Source organism: Triticum aestivum, chromosome 6D, assembly GCF_018294505.1.
Source record: "Triticum aestivum cultivar Chinese Spring chromosome 6D, IWGSC CS RefSeq v2.1, whole genome shotgun sequence".
In the NCBI taxonomy this organism is placed as follows: Eukaryota; Viridiplantae; Streptophyta; class Magnoliopsida; order Poales; family Poaceae; genus Triticum; species Triticum aestivum.
In genome coordinates this window covers 458332979-458352559 of record NC_057811.1, presented here as the reverse complement: position 1 = coordinate 458352559, position 19581 = coordinate 458332979, and the positions used below count along the sequence as shown (strand labels likewise).

General features: G+C 48.5%; 1 long non-coding RNA gene across 1 annotated transcript; it reads left to right on the top strand.

Moving 5' to 3' along the window:
* The first annotated feature begins 16293 nt into the window (after positions 1 to 16293).
* Positions 16294 to 18209, top strand: LOC123145870 (uncharacterized). The gene is made up of 2 exons (XR_006472501.1): positions 16294 to 17219; positions 17407 to 18209. It is a non-coding gene; the product is annotated as an uncharacterized lncRNA (long non-coding RNA).
* The last annotated feature ends 1372 nt before the right edge of the window (positions 18210 to 19581 follow it).

Below are 19581 nucleotides of genomic sequence, written 5' to 3'. Positions count from 1 at the left end.
AACTTCCTCACTAATTGGTGTAAGCATCACTGGAACTGATTTCAGTGATGAACTACTTTCCAATTCAGGAGAAGGTACACTTACCTCATCAAGTTCTACTTTCCTCCCACTCACTTCTTTCGAGAGAAACTCCTTCTCTAGAAAGGATCCATTCTTAGCAACGAATATCTTGCCTTCGGATCTGTGATAGAAGGTGTACCCAATTGTCTCCTTTGGGTATCCCATGAAGACACATTTCTCCGATTTGGGTTTGAGCTTATCAGGATGAAACTTTTTCTTATAAGCATCGCAACCCCAAACTTTAAGAAACGACAACTTTGGTTTCTTGCCAAACCACAGTTCATACGGTGTCGTCTCAAAAGGATTTAGATGGTTCCCTTTCTTATGTGAATGCAGCTGTCTCTAATGCATAAGCCCAAAACTATAGTGGTAAATCGGTAAGAAACATCATAGATTGCACTATATCCAATAAAATACGGTTATGACGTTCGGACACACCATTATGCTGTGGTGTTCCAGGTGGCACGAATTTGTGAAACTATTCCACATTGTTTTAATTGAAGATCAAACTCGTAACTCAAATATTTGTCTCCGCGATCAGATCGTAGAAACCTTTTTTTCTTGTCACGATGATTTTCCACTTCACTCTGAAATTCTTTGAACTTTTCAAATGCTTCGGACTTATGTTTCATCAAGTAGATATACCCATATCTGCTCAAATCATCTATGAAGGTCAGAAAATAACGATACCCGCCGCGAGCCTCAACACTCATCGGAGCGCATACATCAGTATGTATTATTTCCAATAAGTGAGTTGCTCGCTCCATTGTTCCGGAGAACGGAGTTTTAGTCATCTTGCCCATAAGGCATGGTCCACAAGCATCAAGTGATTCATAATCAAGTGATTCCAAAGCCCATCAGCATGGAGTTTCTTCATGCGCTTTACACCAATATGACCTGAACGGCAGTGCCACATATAAGTTGCACTATCATTATTAACTTTGCATCTTTTGGCTTCAATATTATGAATATGTGTATCACTACGATCGAGATCCAACGAACCATTTTCATTGGGTGTGTAACCATATAAGGTTTTATTCATGTAAACAGAACAACAATTATTCTCTAACTTAAATGAATAACCGTATTGCAATAAACATGATCAAATCATATTCATGCTCAACGAAAACACCAAATAACACTTATTTAGGTTCAACACTAATCCCGAAAGTATAGGGAGTGTGGGATGATGATCATATCAATCTTGGAACCACTTCCAATACACATCGTCACTTCATCCTTAACTAGTTTCTGTTCATTATGCAACTCCCATTTTGAGTTACTACTCTTTAGGAACTGAACCAGTATCAAATACCGAGGGGTTGCTACGAACACTAGTAAAATACACATCAATAATCTGTATATCAAATATACCTTTGTTCACTTTGCCATCCTTCTTATCCACCAAATACTTGGGGCAGTTCTGCTTCCAGTGACCAGTCCCTTTGTAGTAGAAGCACTTAGTCTCAGGCTTAGGTCCAGACATGGGCTTCTTCACTTGAGCAGCAACTTGCTTGCCGTTCTTCTTGTAGTTCCCCTTCTATCCCTTTGCCCTTTTCTTGAAACTAGTGGTCTTGTTAACCATCAACACTTGATGCTCTTTCTTGATTTCTACCTTCGTCGATTTCAGCATCACGAAGAGCTCAGGAATTACTTTCGTCATCCCTTGCATACTATAGTTCATCACGAAGTTGTACTAACTTGGTGATGGTGACTAGAGAATTCTGTCAATCACTATTTTATCTGGAAGATTAACTCCCACTTGATTCAAGCGATTGTAGTACCCAAACGATCTGAGCACATGCTCACTGCTTGAGCTATTCTGCTCCATCTTTTAGCTATAGAACTTGTTGGAGACTTCATATATCTCAACTCGGGTATTTGCTTGAAATATTAATTTCAACTCCTGGAACATCTCATATGGTCCATGACGTTCAAAACGTCTTTGAAGTCCCGATTCTAAGCCGTTAAGCATGGTGCACTAAACTATCAAGTAGTCATCATATTGAGTTAGCCAAACGTTCATAACGTCTGCATCTGCTCCTGCAATAGGTCTGCACCTAGCGGTGCATCAAGGACATAATTCTTCTGTGCAGCAATGAGGATAATCCTCAGATCACGGATCCAATCCGCATCATTGCTACTAACATCTTTCAACATAATTTTTCTCTTGGAACATATCAAAATAAACATAGGGAAGCAACAACGCGAGCTATTGATCTACAACATAATTTGCAAAATACTATCAGGACTAAGTTCATGATAAATTTAAGTTCAATTAATCATATTACTTAGGAACTCCCACTTAGATAGACATCCCTCTAATCCTCTAAGTGATCACGTGATCCATATCAACTAAACCATGTCCGATCATCACGTGAGATGGAGTAGTTTCAACGGTGAACATCACTATGTTGATCATATCTACTATATGATTCATGCTCGACCTTTCGGTCTCCGTGTTCCGAGGCCATATCTGTTATATGCTAGGCTCGTCAAGCTTAACCTAAGTATTCTGCGTGTCCAACTGTTTTGCACCCGTTGTATTTGAACGTAGAGCCTATCATACCCGATCATCACGTGGTGTCTCAGCACGAAGAACTTTCGCAACGGTGCATACTCAGGGAGAACACTTTTATCTTGAAATTTTAGTGAGATATCATCTTATAATGCTACCGTCAATCAAAGCAAGATAAGATGCATAAAAGATAAACATCACATGCAATCAATATAAGTGATATGATATGGCCATCATCATCTTGTGCTTGTGATCTCCATCTCCGAAGCACCGTCATGATCACCATCGTCACCGGCGCGACACCTTGATCTCCATCGTAGCATCGTTGTCGTCTCGCCAACTATTGCTTTTACGACTATCGCTACTGCTTAGTGATAAAGTAAAACAATTACATGGCGATTGCATTGCATACAATAAAGCGACAACCATATGGCTTCTGCCAGTTGCCGATAACTCGGTTACAAAACATGATCATCTCATACAATAAAATATAGCATCATGTCTTAACCATATCACATCACAACATGCCCTGCAAAAACAAGTTAGACGTCCTCTACTTTGTTGTTGCAATTTTTACGTGGCTGCTACGGGCTTAGCAAGAACCGTTCTTACCTACGCATCAAAACCACAATGATAGTTTGTCAAGTTGGTGTTGTTTTAACCTTCGCAAGGACCGGGCGTAGCCACACTCGGTTCAACTAAAGTTGGAGAAACTGACACCCGCCAGCCACCTATGTGCAAAGCACGTCGGTAGAACCAGTCTCGCGTAAGCGTACGCGTAATGTCGGTCCGGGCCGCTTCATCCAACAATACCGCCGAACCAAAGTATGACATGCTGGTAAGCAGTATGACTTATATCGCCCACAACTCACTTGTGTTCTACTCGTGCATATGCCATCTACGCATAAAACCAGGCTCTGATACCACTGTTGGGGAACGTGGTAATTTCAAAAAAATTCCTACGCACACGCAAGCTCATGATGATGCATATCAACGAGAGGGGAGAGTGTTGTCCATGTACCCTCGTAGACCGAAAGCGGAAGCGTTAACACAACGCGGTTGATGTAGTCGTACGTCTTCACGATCCGACCGATCCAAGTACCGAACGTACGGCACCTCCGAGTTCAACACACGTTCAGCTTGATGACGTCCCTCGAACTCCGATCCAGCCGAGCTTTGAGGGAGAGTTCCGTCAGCACGACGGTGTGGTGACGATGATGATGTTCTACCGACGCAGGGCTTCGCCTAAGCACCGCTATGATATTATCGAGGTGGATTATGGTGGAGGGGGGCACCGCACACGGCTAAGAGATCAATAGATCAATTATTGTGTCTATGGGGTACCCCCTGCCCCCGTATATAAAGGAGCAAGCGGGAGGCTGCCGGCCAAGGAGGAGGGCGCGCCAAGGGGGAGTCCTACTCCCACCGGGAGTAGGACTCCTCCTTTCCTTGTTGGAGTAGGAGAGAAGGAAAGTGGGGGAGAGGGAGAAGGAAAAGGGGGCTGCACCCCTTGTCCAATTCGGACCAGAGGGGGGTGCGCGCCTCCTTCCTTTTGGCCTCTCTCCTCTATTCCCGTATGGCCCAATAAGGCCCAATACTTCTCCCCGGCGAATTCCCGTAACTCTCCGGTACTCCGATAAATACCCAAATCACTCGGAACCTTTCCGAAGTCCGAATATAGTCGTCCAATATATCGATCTTTACGTCTCGGCCATTTCGAGACTCCTCGTCATGTCCCCGATCTCATCCGGGACTCCGAACTACCTTCACTACATCAAAACACATAAACTCATAATATAGCCGTCATCGAACTTTAAGCGTGCGGACCCTACGGGTTCGAGAACTATGTAGACATGACCGAGACACGTCTCCGGTCAATAACCAATAGCGGAACCTGGATGCTCATATTGGCTCCCACATATTCTACGAAGATCTTTATCGGTCAGACCGCATAACAACATACGTTGTTCCCTTTGTCATCGGTATGTTACTTGCCCGAGATTCGATCGTCGGTATCTCAATACCTAGTTCAATCTCGTTACCGGCAAGTCTCTTTACTCGTTCCGTAATATATCATCCTGCAACTAACTCATTAGTTACAATGCTTGCAAGGCTTATAGTGATGTGCATTACCGAGAGGGCCCAGAGATACCTCTCCGACAATCGGAGTGACAAATCCTAATCTTGAAATACGCCAACCCAACAAGTACCTTCGGAGACACCTGTAGAGCACCTTTATAATCACCCAGTTACGTTGTGACGTTTGGTAGCACACAAAGTGTTCCTCCGGTAAACGGGAGTTGCAGAATCTCATAGTCATAGGAACATGTATAAGTCATCAAGAAAGCAGTAGCAACATACTAAACGATCGAGTGCTAAGCTAACGGAATGGGTCAAGTCAATCACATCATTCTCCTAATGATGTGATCCCGTTAATCAAATGACAACTCATGTCTATGGCTAGGAAACATAACCATCTTTGATCAACGAGCTAGTCAAGTAGAGGCATACTAGTGACACTCTGTTTGTTTATGTATTCACACAAGTATTATGTTTCCGGTTAATACAATTCTAGCATGAATAATAAACATTTATCATGATATAAGGAAATAAATAATAACTTTATTATTATTGCCTCTAGGGCATATTTCCTTCACAAACAATGCACCAAACGCTTCGCTATTTTCCCATAACAGCTGCTATAATTAAAATAAAGTAGCAAGTTAAATTATTTCAATGCTTTTTCAATGATAACGCAGAAACACGAAGAAGTCGACCACGGAGATACAAGCAATGAAGCAGACACACACATTGTTCCAGAGAAAGAAGCAGAAACCATCGAAGAAAACCCTACACCGTCGTATGATGCCAATTCCCCTGGCAGAGAGGTTAGTGCCAACCAGGCGAGACTGAAAAACAAGACAGAAAAGACCACCAGCAAGACACGACGGTTGACAAGGAAAAACATGATGCTAAGAAAGACACAAACGACTCAAATGAGGATGCAGCAAAAACTGAACAAAAGGGTACAATGCAAAAACAAGAACATAACGTGCCGCAAGAAGCAGAAGGAGAACAAGAAAGGAACAACACTGGACAGGACATATCTTCTAGCTTCGAAGCAGGCGAGACAATAGAAACTTAATTGCTATCTTGTGATCTTGTGACTTGGAATTATTTACATTAAATTCAAAATAATCGCAGGCACAATGGAGAAAGGGGACAAAGATAGTGATTCCGTCAACAAAGCCATCGAAGACCTGTACAACGCCGTATGCAAGCCATGGACACAGAGAGAAATGTAAGTTCATGCAACTAACACAAAACACATTATTACACACGATCATTTTGACTATATCATGTGTAAACTAAAAAAATTTCTAAATATACTTTGCAGGGATGAGCTTTTCATTACAACGAACAAGTTTGATGTCAATCTAGGCCATGTCGCCGAAAGCTTCAAGGTCGGTAAATCAGTACACACCGAAGCAATCGAGCCCATGCTAACAATCTTGAGAAAACAACTAAATGGCACAAAGAGAAAGATTATGTCGTTAAGCAACACTGTAAGTAAAGATCACGGCAAAAGAATCAAGTTTAAAACAATATATATGACTTTATAAATAGATAAACTTCCCCTATAACTGAACTTACAAATTTCCTTTGTGTATCTGTGACAAAACAAGCAGCACTCAATAAAGGAAGCCGACGACAAAGATCCAATGTGCTACAGAAATAATGATCAAGAACACATTAGAAAAAAATTACTACCTGCCAGGCTTAGATCATTTTTCAACATGCAAGAAGAAGAAAATCTGCAAGATTATAACATGGTGAGCAGATCAGCTTGCGTGTATATTATGCAAAAGTTCTCATTTTATTTCATGTTTCTAAATATAAGAAGATTTCCAAATATTTTATTTTTATTTTTTGTTTTGCAGTTCCTTCTACCATGTTCGTTGCGCGGGTTTGAGCAAGACGAAAATACAAGTCATTACTTCACCATTACAGTTAACATGCAAAAACAGCGCTTTGAACTCCTTGACTCTTCAACTGCATATCCAGGCACAATAGAATTCTTTAACAATGTAACCAGCAAATTAATGAAAATATGGAAGCACGTAAGCATAGAGCTACAGCTTTCACAAAAAAGTATCGACCATTTCAAAAGGGTCAAACTGCAGGTGCCACTTCAAGGAGAAGACACGTAAGCACTTCCAACATTTCACTTCTTTCTTTTTTTCAATGCAAGATTCACTACTACAATTACTGAAATAATCATGTTCTTTCGTCTTTTCAATGCAACAATTACCACTACCATTGCTCCAACACTTCTCTTCTTTCCGTTTGTTGAATGCAACAATCTTACTAGTACCATTCCTCTACATGCAGAATGGACTGTGCATTCTATATGTACATGAACCTGAAGCACTACTCCAATGATGGAACAGCAGCAACCTTAGAGCCAGAACAAGTACCAGAGTTGAGGAAAAAAATTCTAAATCAACTAATCAGTCAACACAGAGGGAATACCAAACTGTCATTAATCAAGTGTACAACAGGTTAGTCTTTTCAGAAACTAATCCTTACAATTTTGTCACACTAGAAGAAGTAATATTCTTTTTTTAATTATTATTTTTTGATTCTAACAGATATGCTGAAGTATGAAGTCGATATGGGAGACAAAGAAATGCAACAGACAGAATGTTGCGTACTAGAAGAGTTTCCGCCAAATCCCGAGCCAAAAGAACATATTATGCATGCGACAACCACAAAAGAGCATGAAGTTATTGATATATCCAGTAAACACAAAGAGGTTATGGATGTCAGCAGACACGCCATCGCCCAAGAATCTTGCACAGACCACGAAGAAAAGGATCCACCAGTAGAACCAGATCAACCACCACCAGACGACAAGATACCACACCATGCTGAAGAGCAAACGGACGAGCAAAATATCAACAGCAATACCCCGAGCACAGAGCAACTTGAACAAACATGCACTAATTTAAAAGAGGATGGCACAAGCAACGACGTACCAAATACACAAGAACAGGTTTCCGAGCAGAAGAAACAACATGTTCTTCTTCAAGAAGAAACGGGCTCGACAAGCAATCAGCAAGGCACCTCCAGCACCATCTCTCTAGAGTTCCTAAAACCCAAAACAATGGAAAAGCACGACGAAGTTGATGAATTTCTTTCAAGCCTTAACCCGCTCCAACTAGAGGAATACAACAAGCATGTAAAGATGGGCGTTGGATTCGATGTAATCAAAACATGGCTGAATGACCATGAAAGCTATGAATTTAACAAAGATCCCACGCCGTATCTGACAATCTTGCAGCAAGAATCAGGAGAACATTCAATGCCTCAATCATCTGAGAACAGCTCAGACAAGAAAATCTCGGTCAAGAAGAGACCGGTAAAGCCTTCAAGAAAGCTGCATGAAAAAATTCCTACTTTTGTCCCAGGAGATTTCAAATTTATGAACAAAGCCAGAGCACTTCATGAATACCTATTCAGCAAAGAAGGACAGGACGAATGCGGAGAGTAAGTACTTTCTCTTGTCACAACAAAAAAACAAAGAAATGTTGCCCCTTTTAAAACCAACCTAACTAATGTATAAACTTTTTCTGCTTGCAGTCTAAACGTACATATTAGCTCGAAGCGACCCGATTGGATTACAGGAGAACAAATGGTGGAACAGCTACGGAAAGGAGATCATGGACAGATGGAGGGATCCATCGCAAACGCATTGTTCGAAGAATGGACAGTGCAGCAACAATACAACACAACCGATAAAGCCATACTTCCCGCAGAATTTGCAAACGTATGAAGTCCAATTTGACAAAAAACACTTGCATCATTTCAGTGATTACAAAGATTATACTAAAAAGTAGAAAAAAAATTGGCCGCAGATCGTGCTCGGTGTTAAAATTGGAGAAAAAGGAGGACTAGCAGAATTCAATGAGGACGAAGCATTGAAACAGTTTGCACCCCTTGTAACAGGGAAGGAACTTTTAAAGAAAAAGCTGGTAAGTTAATAGAAATATACAAACATAATTCATTTTTCCTACAGATTGCACATTTACATGTCATTTAATTCTCCTGACAAGAATGAACTTTAACTCACTCTGTCTCCAAACACCGCAGATTATGATACCTCAGAACACAGCTAAACACTACACACTGTACGTGCTCAACAAGTACACGAGCTCCATCGACATACTTGACTCACTAAATTACAGAGACGGAGACGGAAAGAATACATGGAAAACACACCATAAGGATCACCCAGAACTGGTACGTCAATTCAACCTTGTTTTCTAATTGGTTTTCCAATTCCTGCATTCCCTTGTTTAATGCCAAAACCCAACAATAACACCAAACCGTAATCACAGATTAAAAGGATGCACGCACTCATGAAGAAGCATTACGGCGAAGCGGAGCTACGAGCCAACGGCGAACCGAACTGGTCGAGGATAGCAGAAACACCAAACAGAGTTTGCGTGCCAAAACAGCAGGGTACCCAATGCAGACACTTCATGGTTCAATTTGCAAAATACTGGAATGGCATTGATCTCATAAAAGATGATGAGGATTTCGATGTAAGTGAATAGCACGAGAGCAACAATTTTAATTTTTACAAGCAGCACTACTTGAATACTTCAATTATCTCATGAAAGAAAAATAAAAGAATATCCAAGGGTCTCCATGCAGCAAAGCAACGTAGATGCCGAGTGGAAACCAGAGTTCCTTTTTACAGCCATATTTGGTGAAACAAACCAAGTAAAGTGCGAGAAACTACCTGGAAGAATCAAAGAATTCAAACCAGAAACTTCAAAGTTCTTTTCCACCAACAAAGGTAAGAAAATCATTTCTACTTATCTTTTTGTTGTAATAACCTACCCATCCCACGGTTCACCAATGTCTTTCGTATCACAAGAGGTTACATACTTCATATCTACTTCCGCTGACAGAAACAGATGAAACTAAAAGGGAAAAAAGACGAAGCACCAGTCCATACCCAAAACATTCTCATTGCTTCCAACACACAACGGAGGCGTCCGACCTCTTCCATCTAGTCATGAGCGACAGCTGGCAGCAAGAATACAAAAAGTGAGTTGTTTTCTATTACACCTCAAAAATAGTTGGACAAAGGCCAAAAATTTGTTTCTCACTAACCGTGACCTCCAAAATTATTTAATCTCCCTGTCGTAGCAAAACTATATTTAGGCGCATCCGCAGGGACAGTGAAAGCACGCAACTTACTGGAGCCCAACTGAAGGCAGTATTTGGTCCAAGACCAGCACAGACGAACATACCACATCATATGGAAAAGAGGGTCCTCGATGACATAGCAGAAATCTGGGAAAGCAGACAAGATTCAAAACAGAGTGACGGAGTAATATTAGGCCCAAACTTTGCAGAGGTAAACTTTTAGAAAGCAAGATCTTGTCTATATTGCAACACCTACTCTTTTTATATTGTTACACAGCTCTTTTTTCTAACATTTTTTTCATCGTAATTATTGTTTGCAGCATATATTGGATTTAAAGGAACACAAAACTACTATTAGAAAATTTAAAAATGAATTGCAAAAAAGAAAGAATCAGCTGGTTCCCATGTATCTCAAGGAAAATCAACGGAAAAAGCTCTCAACAGCAAACATGGTAACAACCCTTTCCTCCATGACAAAATCTCAAAATATGCGTTCTATTAAATTAGTTTATATTAAACTGTCATCTAAGCAACAAGTATTTTGTACGCAGATATTCGTTCCAATAGAGAGGCATGACCGCTATGTACTATATGTGCTGGACAAATACAAACACAAAGTACACATTATTGATCCTCGAGAAACGACTCCAAAGGAATTTGAGAAAGAAAAGATAGACGTGGATAAATTGGATATAAAAGAAGCATCTCGAGTTCTTCAGGAAAATGAAGATGCTAAAAAAGAAAGAGAAAGACAGTTTCAGGAATATCATGTTCATAAGTCGGCAATCGTAAGCATTTATACATAACAATTTTTTCAGTTTTACAAGTTGCAATATTAAAACAATTAATTACAAAATGCAATATTCCCAGGTACCTAGGTTTAAAGAAGTCTTCAACACCATACTAGGACAAACAATGAATGCCAAGGGTACAAGATGGCAGATTCATACCGTGTAAGATGTTCGAGTGGTAGAAAAGGGAGAATCAACATTTACTGTTTTAAAGCTTGCATTCCTCTATAATGGTGAAAAGTTTGTCGAAGACCTGGAAGATTTGACAGTAAGTTTATATAGATTTACTTATAAACAACTTATGTGCACAAACTCTAATAATATACTTCCCTTCTCGGCAAAATTTTACAGGATGAGGTCGAAGACTGGAGGGCAGAGGCAATGTACATTCTCTTAAGTAGCGAGATGAATCAAGTCAAAGCTAGTGAAATGGGTGACGAGATTAGCAAGATCTTGACCAAAAATGAAGACTAAAACTTTTGGTTTAGCCCGCGAGGCTAATTCTATCTAGACGTGACATTAAAGTTTATCAATAACTCACATTTCTATGTAATGTAGTTAGAAATTGCGTGTTCATGTTGAAAAGATAACTATTTCGACAACAGTGCCTCTTACATCATCAGAGAGTGCCAGTAAACTATAAACAACAATGCCTCTTCTTATTTGTACGACAGCAGTGACTCCCAAAACGAACCCTTACCCGTGACTCTGGAAACCACCCTCCCGTGCCTCGAGAGGCGACATGGCCTTGTGCCACCAAACCCTGGGTCACCATGCCTCCGGGCAATATCCACACACACAGATACCCTTATGCGTGACTCTGGAGACCACCCTCCCGTGCCTCCAGAGGTGACATGGCCTTGTGCCACCAAAGCCTGGGTCACCATGCATCCGGGCAATATCCACACACAAATACCAAGAACGCCTCAACCGTGGCTAGCTCCTACGCACACGTGACTTCATATGCTTCAAACCCGTGCCTCTGGAGGCAACATACCAATGACTTCACGTGACTTCACATGCTTCAAACCCGTGTCTCCGGAGGCAACATACCAATGCCTTCGTAGTATACACACATGTGAATGCACGCACAAACCTAGCTCATAAGCAGACGTGACTGCACATGCTTTAAACCCGTGCCTTTCGAAACAAAGCAGCTTGCCTTTTGCACAACCTGCTACATAAAAATTAAACAAGCAGGTTTCCCTTGCGCCGGAGGCGCCGTCTCACACCACGACGTACAACGGGCCGCACGACCAACACACACTTCGACCTATGCCCCCCCCCTTCATGATGTTTATGAAAATTGAACGAGCCGAAGGCGAGCCGGAGGTTCCCTCGCGCCGGAGGCGCCGTGCCACACCACGACGTACGACGCACCGCACGAACCAGCACGCCGCACGACCAACACACACTTTGACCTATGCCCCCCCCCTTCAAGATGTTTATGAAAATTGAACGAGCCGAAGGCGAGCCGGATGTTCCCTCGCGCCGAAGGCGCCGTGCCACACCACGACGTACAACGCGCCGCACGAACCAGCACGCCGCACGACCAACACACACTTCGACCTATGCCCCCCTTCAAGATGTTTATGAAAATTGAACGAGCCGAAGGCTCCCTCGCGCCGGAGGCGCCGTCTCACACCACGACGTACAACGCGCCGCACGAACCAGCACGCCGCACGACTAACACACACTTCGACCTATGCCCCCCCTTCAAGATGTTTATGAAAATTGAACGAGCCGAAGGCGAGCCGGAGGTTCCCTCGCGCCGGAGGCGCCGTCTCACACCACGACGTACAACGCGCCGCACGAACCAGCACGCCGCACGACCAACACACACTTCGACCTATGCCCCCCCTTCAAGATGTTTATGAAAATTAAACGAGCCGAAGGCGAGCCGGAGGTTCCCTCGCGCCGGAGGCGCCGTGCCACAGCACGACGTACCACGCGCCGCACGAACCGGCACGCCGCACGACCAACACACACTTCGACCTACGCCCCCCTCAAGATGTTTATGAAAATTGAACGAGCCGGAGATTCCCTCGCGCCGGAGGTGCCGTGCCACACCACGACGTACAACGCGCCACACGAACCAGCACACCGCACGACCAACACACACTTCGACCTATGCCCCCCCTTCAAAATGTTTATGAAAATTGAACGAGCCGAAGTCGAGCCGGAGGTTCCCTCGCGCCGGAGGCGCCATGCCACACCACGACGTACAACGCGCCGCACGAACCAGCACGCCGCACGACCAACACACACTTCGACCTATGCCCCCCTTAAGATGTTTATGAAAATTGAACGAGCCGAAGGCGAGCCGGAGGTTCCCTCGCGACGGAGGCGCCGTGCCACACCACGACGTACAACGCGCCACACGAACCAGCACGCCGAACGACCAACACACACTTCGACCTATGCCCCCCCTTCAAAATGTTTATGAAAATTGAACGAGCCGAAGTCGAGCCGGAGGTTCCCTCGCGCCGGAGGCGCCGTGCCACACCACGACGTACAACGCGCCGCCCGAACCAGCACGCCGCACGACCAACACACACTTCGACCTATGCCCCCCTTAAGATGTTTATGAAAATTGAACGAGCCGAAAGCGAGCCGGAGGTTCCCTCGCGACGGAGGCGCCGTGCCACACCACGACGTACAACGCGCCGCACGAACCAGCACACCGCACGACCAACACACACTTCGACCTATGCCCCCCCTTCAAGATGTTTATGAAAATTGAACGAGCCGGAGGTTCCATCGCGCCGGAGGCGCCGTCTCACCCCACGACGTACAACGCGCCGCACGAACCAGCACGCGGCACGATCAACACACACTTCGACCTATGCCCCCCTTCAAGATGTTTATGAAAATTAAATGAGCCGAAGGCGAGCCGGAGGTTCCCTCGCGCCGGAGGCACCGTGCCACACCACGACGTACAACGCGCCACACGAACCAGCACGCCGCACGACCAACACACACTTCGACCTATGCCCTCTTGAAGATGTTTATGAAAATTGAACGAGCCGAAGGCGAGCCGGAGGTTCCCTCGCGCCGGAGGCGCCGTGCCAGACCACGACGTAGAACGCGCCGCACGAACCAGCACACCGCACGACCAACACACACTTCGACATATGCCCCCCCCCTTCAAGATGTTTATGAAAAATGAACGAGCCGAAGGCGAGCCGGATGTTCCCTCGCGCCGGAGGCGCCGTGCCACACCACGACGTACCACGCGCCGCACGAACCAGCACGCCGCACGACCAACACACACTTTGACCTATGCCTCCCTTCAAGATGTTTATGAAAATTAAACGAGTCGAAGGCGAGCCGGAGGTTCCATCGCGCCGGAGGCGCCGTGCCACACCACGACGTACAACGCGCCGCACGAACCAGCACGCCGCACGACCAACACACACTTCGACCTATGCCCCCTTCAAGATGTTTATGAAAATTGAACGAGCCGGAGGTTCCATCGCGCCGGAGGCGCCGTCTCACACCACGACGTACAACGCGCCGCATGAACCAGCACGCGGCACGACCAACACACACTTCGACCTATGCCCCCCTTCAAGATGTTTATGAAAATTAAATGAGCCGAAGGCGAGCCGGAGGTTCCCTCGCGCCGGAGGCATCATGCCACACCACGACGTACAACGTGCCACACGAACCAGCACGCCGCACGACCAACACACACTTCGACCTATGCCCTCTTCAAGATGTTTATGAAAATTGAACGAGCCGAAGGCGAGCCGGAGGTTCCCTCGCGCCGGAGGCGCCGTGCCAGACCACGACGTAGAACGCGCCGCACGAACCAGCACACCGCACGACCAACACACACTTCAACATATGCCCCCCCTTCAAGATGTTTATGAAAAATGAACGAGCCGAAGGCGAGCCGGATGTTCCCTCGCGCCGGAGGCGCCGTGCCACACCACGACGTACCACGCGCCGCACGAACCAGCACGCCGCACGACCAACACACACTTCGACCTATGCCTCCCTTCAAGATGTTTATGAAAATTAAACGAGTCGAAGGCGAGCCGGAGGTTCCATCGCGCCGGAGGCGCCGTGCCACACCACGACGTACAACGCGCCGCACGAACCAGCACGCCGCACGACCAACACACACTTCGACCTATGCCCCCTTCAAGATGTTTATGAAAATTGAACGAGCCGAAGGCAAGCCGGAGGTTCCCTCGCGCCGGAGGCGCCGTGCCACACCACGACGTACAACGCGCCGCACGAACCAGCACGCCGCACGACCAACGCACACTTCGACCTATGCCCCCTCTTCAAGATGTTTATGAAAATTGAACAAGCCGAAGGCGAAAACCGGGAAAGGGAAAACCACAAACCGGAAAGGGAAAACCGGGAACCAACCGCGCAACTGGTTTTTCCTTGCGGGAGCGCTCCGCGCGCGACACTTATCACGCGCGGAGCACTCCCGAACCGCTCGTTATGAGCGCTCCGACGTTAACTAGTTGCTCCCTAAACAATACAGATTAAAATGCAAGCCTGAAGTCACATTACATGCACGTAATGTACCGGAGGCAGTCGGGTCCTCCTACAGGGTACAGGCCACAGCGAACGTAATGTACCGGAGAGATTATATGTTGATTACAGGGTGGGTCCAGCACGTTTAAAATGGAAAGTAAAAATTTAGAAAGAAATAAAACAAGCTGTTGGGCCCAAGCAGCACTGTCCGGCCCCCTGGGTCGTCCGTCCGTCCGTAGCTAGCGAAACGACCAGACCGGGCGGGCCGCCCCCACCCCACGTCACGCACGGCCGTAATTAATGCGGAAAGCACGGCAGTGGAGCAACGTCCCGCTCCTCCCTTCCTGGTTTATCCAAGCATATCCAAAGCCGCGCTGGCCCCTTCCTCCCGGCCGGGCCGGGTGGGTGGGGTTGCCCAGACGCCGCCGGCGACGCACGTACGGCCGCAACTTGCCTGCGCGCGCGCGTGCAGGCGGCCGGCCAGGCTGAATACATCTTGCAGGCATGTGACTTCATGCTCGTCCGTTGCGTTTGAATGCAGGGCTATGGCTAAGCTTAACTTGTCATTTAGAGCTGATCGGTTTGAGGTTAATACCAGCAGTAGATGCGTCCACGGTCTGAGCTTTGGGGCCTGGGTGTCCCGGGCTGGTCCAAGCGTCGGCACTGTTGAGTTTTGGTTGGCGTCTAGCAGCTCACTGGGAGCTAGCGAAACGGAGACGGTATGATGAGGGCGGGTGGCTGTCACTGTGGCTCGTTCTCGTTGCTCGCTCCGGTGTGGGGAGGTCGCTGGCTGGTCCCGGTGGCCGGTGGCGGAGGGGAGGTGTGGTGGTCTCGCCTGATGGTGGCGATGGTGGTGGTGTTGGGATGCGGTAGCCTGGGGCAGGAGGGCACATGGCCGCGCGCAGCACCGGCCACCATCGGCACGGCAGCAGCAACCCCCTTGCCCTGCCCCGGCCTTTCCCTGCCCTGCTGCAATAACTACTTGCTGCTGCCACGCCTACGTCCCGATTACTATAACCGGAATAGCCCCTACCCCTTTTCACATACTACATCACGACCGTCTTGGCCACTGGATGGGCAGATGGAGTAGATGACAAGACACTCCATGGCATTTCTGAACTGATCCATCGGGAAACACGCAGGGAAGAGAAACAACCATCAGTCACGGTCAATACGTGCCAAAATTAGCAGATGCAGCGCAAGCGTACGTGCACTGGGCCGGGGTAGTTTGGTACAGCAACCACCGTTTAGGCAGAGGTAACATGTCCATTTTTTAACCTAATCGCTTGCTAGGTAACTAGCCACGCTACACCGATGGAGCACCCAGTAGCGGCGCTGCAGCAGTGCAGGAGGGCACTGCACTGCTGTGAACTGGCTGGCCAGGCGGCTAGCTAGCCGCTGCCTGCTGCTGCCACTAGCTGCAGCATGCAGCATGCAGGGGCAGCTAGTCTGCGTCCGTCCGTCGGGGTGCGTGGCGTGGGTGTGGGGTGGCTGACGGCGGGGCCCACGCGCGCGAACGTACTCTACGTGCCTCCCGGAGCGGGACGCGCAGGCCGTGGCTAGTAGCGCCGGCACGTCGAGCCCCACCACCGCACCATATCACCCCACCCCACGGTGGATACGTAAAATCCGGGGGAGTACGTCTTCCGATGCAGGCGAGCCAGCCGCGGTCGCCTTCCCGCCGAGACCGGCCCGGCCCGGGGGCAGCCCCGTCATTTCGGCCTCCCCTCCCCATGCTGTACCGCCGCTGCCGCAGATCTAGGCGCCCTATTTAATTTCGTCTAAGCCGCTCAGTGTCACAGTGGAGGGTTGGGAGGGAAAGGAAAGGGAAGCCGAACCAGTTCGTTCGTTCGTTCGTTCCGGCCGTGTGGATTGGACGTTTCAAAACAAGAAATCGCAAGCCTAGCTACAGAGAGAAAGGCCACTAGTTATATAGAGAGAAAGGAAGGAGCTGCGCCGTCTTGAGACCTTTGAGAGTGTCCACCAGCCAGCGGCGGAGGAAGACGAGGAGCACCAAGGGAGGAGGATACCAGGCCGGCGAAGCTCACAGCCAGCTCTCGTCCATGCTTTGGTGGTGTCTCGTCTGCACCCTGCTGCGTGCATGTGCGTATGATCTTTTGGGCTAAAGCGAGGTCTTGTACATGTCATCCTTGTATCCAGCACCTTCGATTTCTTTAGCATTTCCGCCTCTGAGAAGTTGCTCTGGCCGCCCCAAAGCAGGCTACGGCTACGGCTGGCCTAGCTAGCTTCCCCTGCTTTTCCTTTCTTCCCGTTGGAGCCTCTCACGCTCACACGCACTTGCCTTTTCTTGCTGAGCAGGAGGTAGCAGGCAGCCGCGGGCACGGCGCATCGCATGGAGGAGAGGGTGAAAAGAGGAAGAGCAGAAGAAGGTGAGGGCGAAGAAGCGAGGCTAACGGAAAGGAGCCTTGGGGCGGGCCCACCGGCCCTGAGGTGAGGGGGAGGGCGGGGTGGGAGGAGGAGGAGGAGGCGGAGGATCTCCTCTCACGTCAAAGGTGGGGGAAAGCATAAAGGGACGAGGAAGGAGGAAGAGAAGGTGGCGGAGAGGAGAAAGCGAGCTGCAGGGAAGAAAGGCACCAAGCTTCACTGAGTGAGCAAGGGATAGAGTGTGAGTGAGTGTGGGAGTGAGCGACTGTGTGATACCTCTCCCCCTATATAGAGCTTGAGCTTGTGGGCATCCTGTTCTTCCACCACCATTTGGTTCCCCACCCACTACAGTCGGTCAGCGTGCCGGTGAAGTTGAAGAGGAGGAGGCGCCATGGCATTGCAGGAGCAGGAAGAAGACGAGGAAGACGAAGATGAAGGAGAAGACGGCGAGGAAGATGGGATCATGACGAGGGTGCTGTGGTGGGGGAGGAGCTGCTGCTGATTTCCTCCCCTGTCTTACCAGAGGCGCGCTGCCTGCTCCGGAGTAGTAGCAAGATATTGGCACAATAGGCTCAATCACTTTTTCTTTCCCTTGTTTTGCTGTTTTTGCGCTCCTTTCCCCGTTCAGTCCATTGATGATTGCATACTCTTCCCCGTGTAATTTCTTCCCTTTTGATCTGTTGTTCTTGTTGGTTTCCCCGATTCGGAATGGAAAAAAAGCTTTGGCAAACGCAAAAGAGGAACAGAATGGAGCGGGCAGCTAGCAGTAAGTACTCTCACTGTGCGCTTCGAGAGCATGGCAAATCTCCGTCCGAGCCTTGTCCCGTCCCCTTTGTTTCTTGCCGTCCGTCCGTCCGTTCTCATCCACAGGCCATATCGATCGGTCGGTCGACCGGCTGTGCGCATGTGCCGTGCTGCCGCTGTTCTGGATTCAACCCGCACAGTGGGTGGGCGATGGAGCGATCGAGTGCGACGAATGAGTGAGCACGCATTAAGTTTGGTCCGTTGCTGTTGCCATGATGAGTTCGGAGCTGTGTGTGTGTGTGGCGTGGCGTCCGGCCAGACGGCAACGCTCCAGGAGGAAGAAGACGGGGCTGCGGCTGGAAACGGAGGTGGCGCCGGCCCTGCTTTCCGCCGCGCGCGCCGAGCCGTTTCCGCCGCGGCTGCGCACGCGCGCGCGCGCACCGGCCGGTGGACCTGCTGCGTCGCTTGCTTGCTCGTTGAGCTTCCCGATTCCATTGTCTTCTTCCCCATGTCGCCTTCTCGGGGCGTTCAACTTGTGTCATCCGCTTTCTGCGAGAGGGTGTGGGAGTGTGTGACAGGCGCAGGGCGTCAGCTATGGCTACGGGCTACGGCCATGGCTAGTTGCATTTACTGCTCAAAGCGTGGCGCCCCCACCTGATCCGTGGGACCGGATGCGCGGCCGTGGCCATGGACCGGCCGGACGGACGACGCCGTCTTGTTTGAAAAGCGAGTGGCATGCATGTGGATCGTGCCGCGCCGATCGAGATGGGCGCGCGACCGCGACAGGGATGAGCCCGGCCGCGCCGCTCGGGCCGATTATTTTTTGTTGCTGGCACGAACCGGCCGAGACAAAACAAACTTGGAAGAGCGTATCCGAGGCGAGCAGCGTACGGTACTCCGTCGCTCGTGAGGTGCGTTGGTGGGCGTATGTGTCGACGTGTACGTACGTGCGTAAAGGTATCGCCAAGAGGTGCATGCATGGGCCTGCGTCGTGTCGTTCGCCGTTGGTGTTTTGCTGTCCGGGACCGGGAATGCCGGCAGAGCAACTTGCGCCGCGTGCATGCATGGCGGGTGAGGAGCAGAGCAGAGCTAGCCGGAGATGCATGGCAATGGCGTCGTTGCATGAGCTCGCTGCACCGCATCGGGACTCCGCTTTCCGCTGCGGCTATGCTTCCGAGCTACGTTGGGCCCCGCGTAAACAAAGCGGAAAAGAAAACGGACAGGGCGTGATCGAGCTCCGTTCCGAGTTTCCGACCGAGAGACGGAGAGGCAACGGTGGTCGTGTCGTACCGGTACGGGGTTCTAGGTGCTCTGAAGCGAGGCGCACACCGGCGTGGGGTCGTGTCTGTGTGGCCTGGTGCTGTA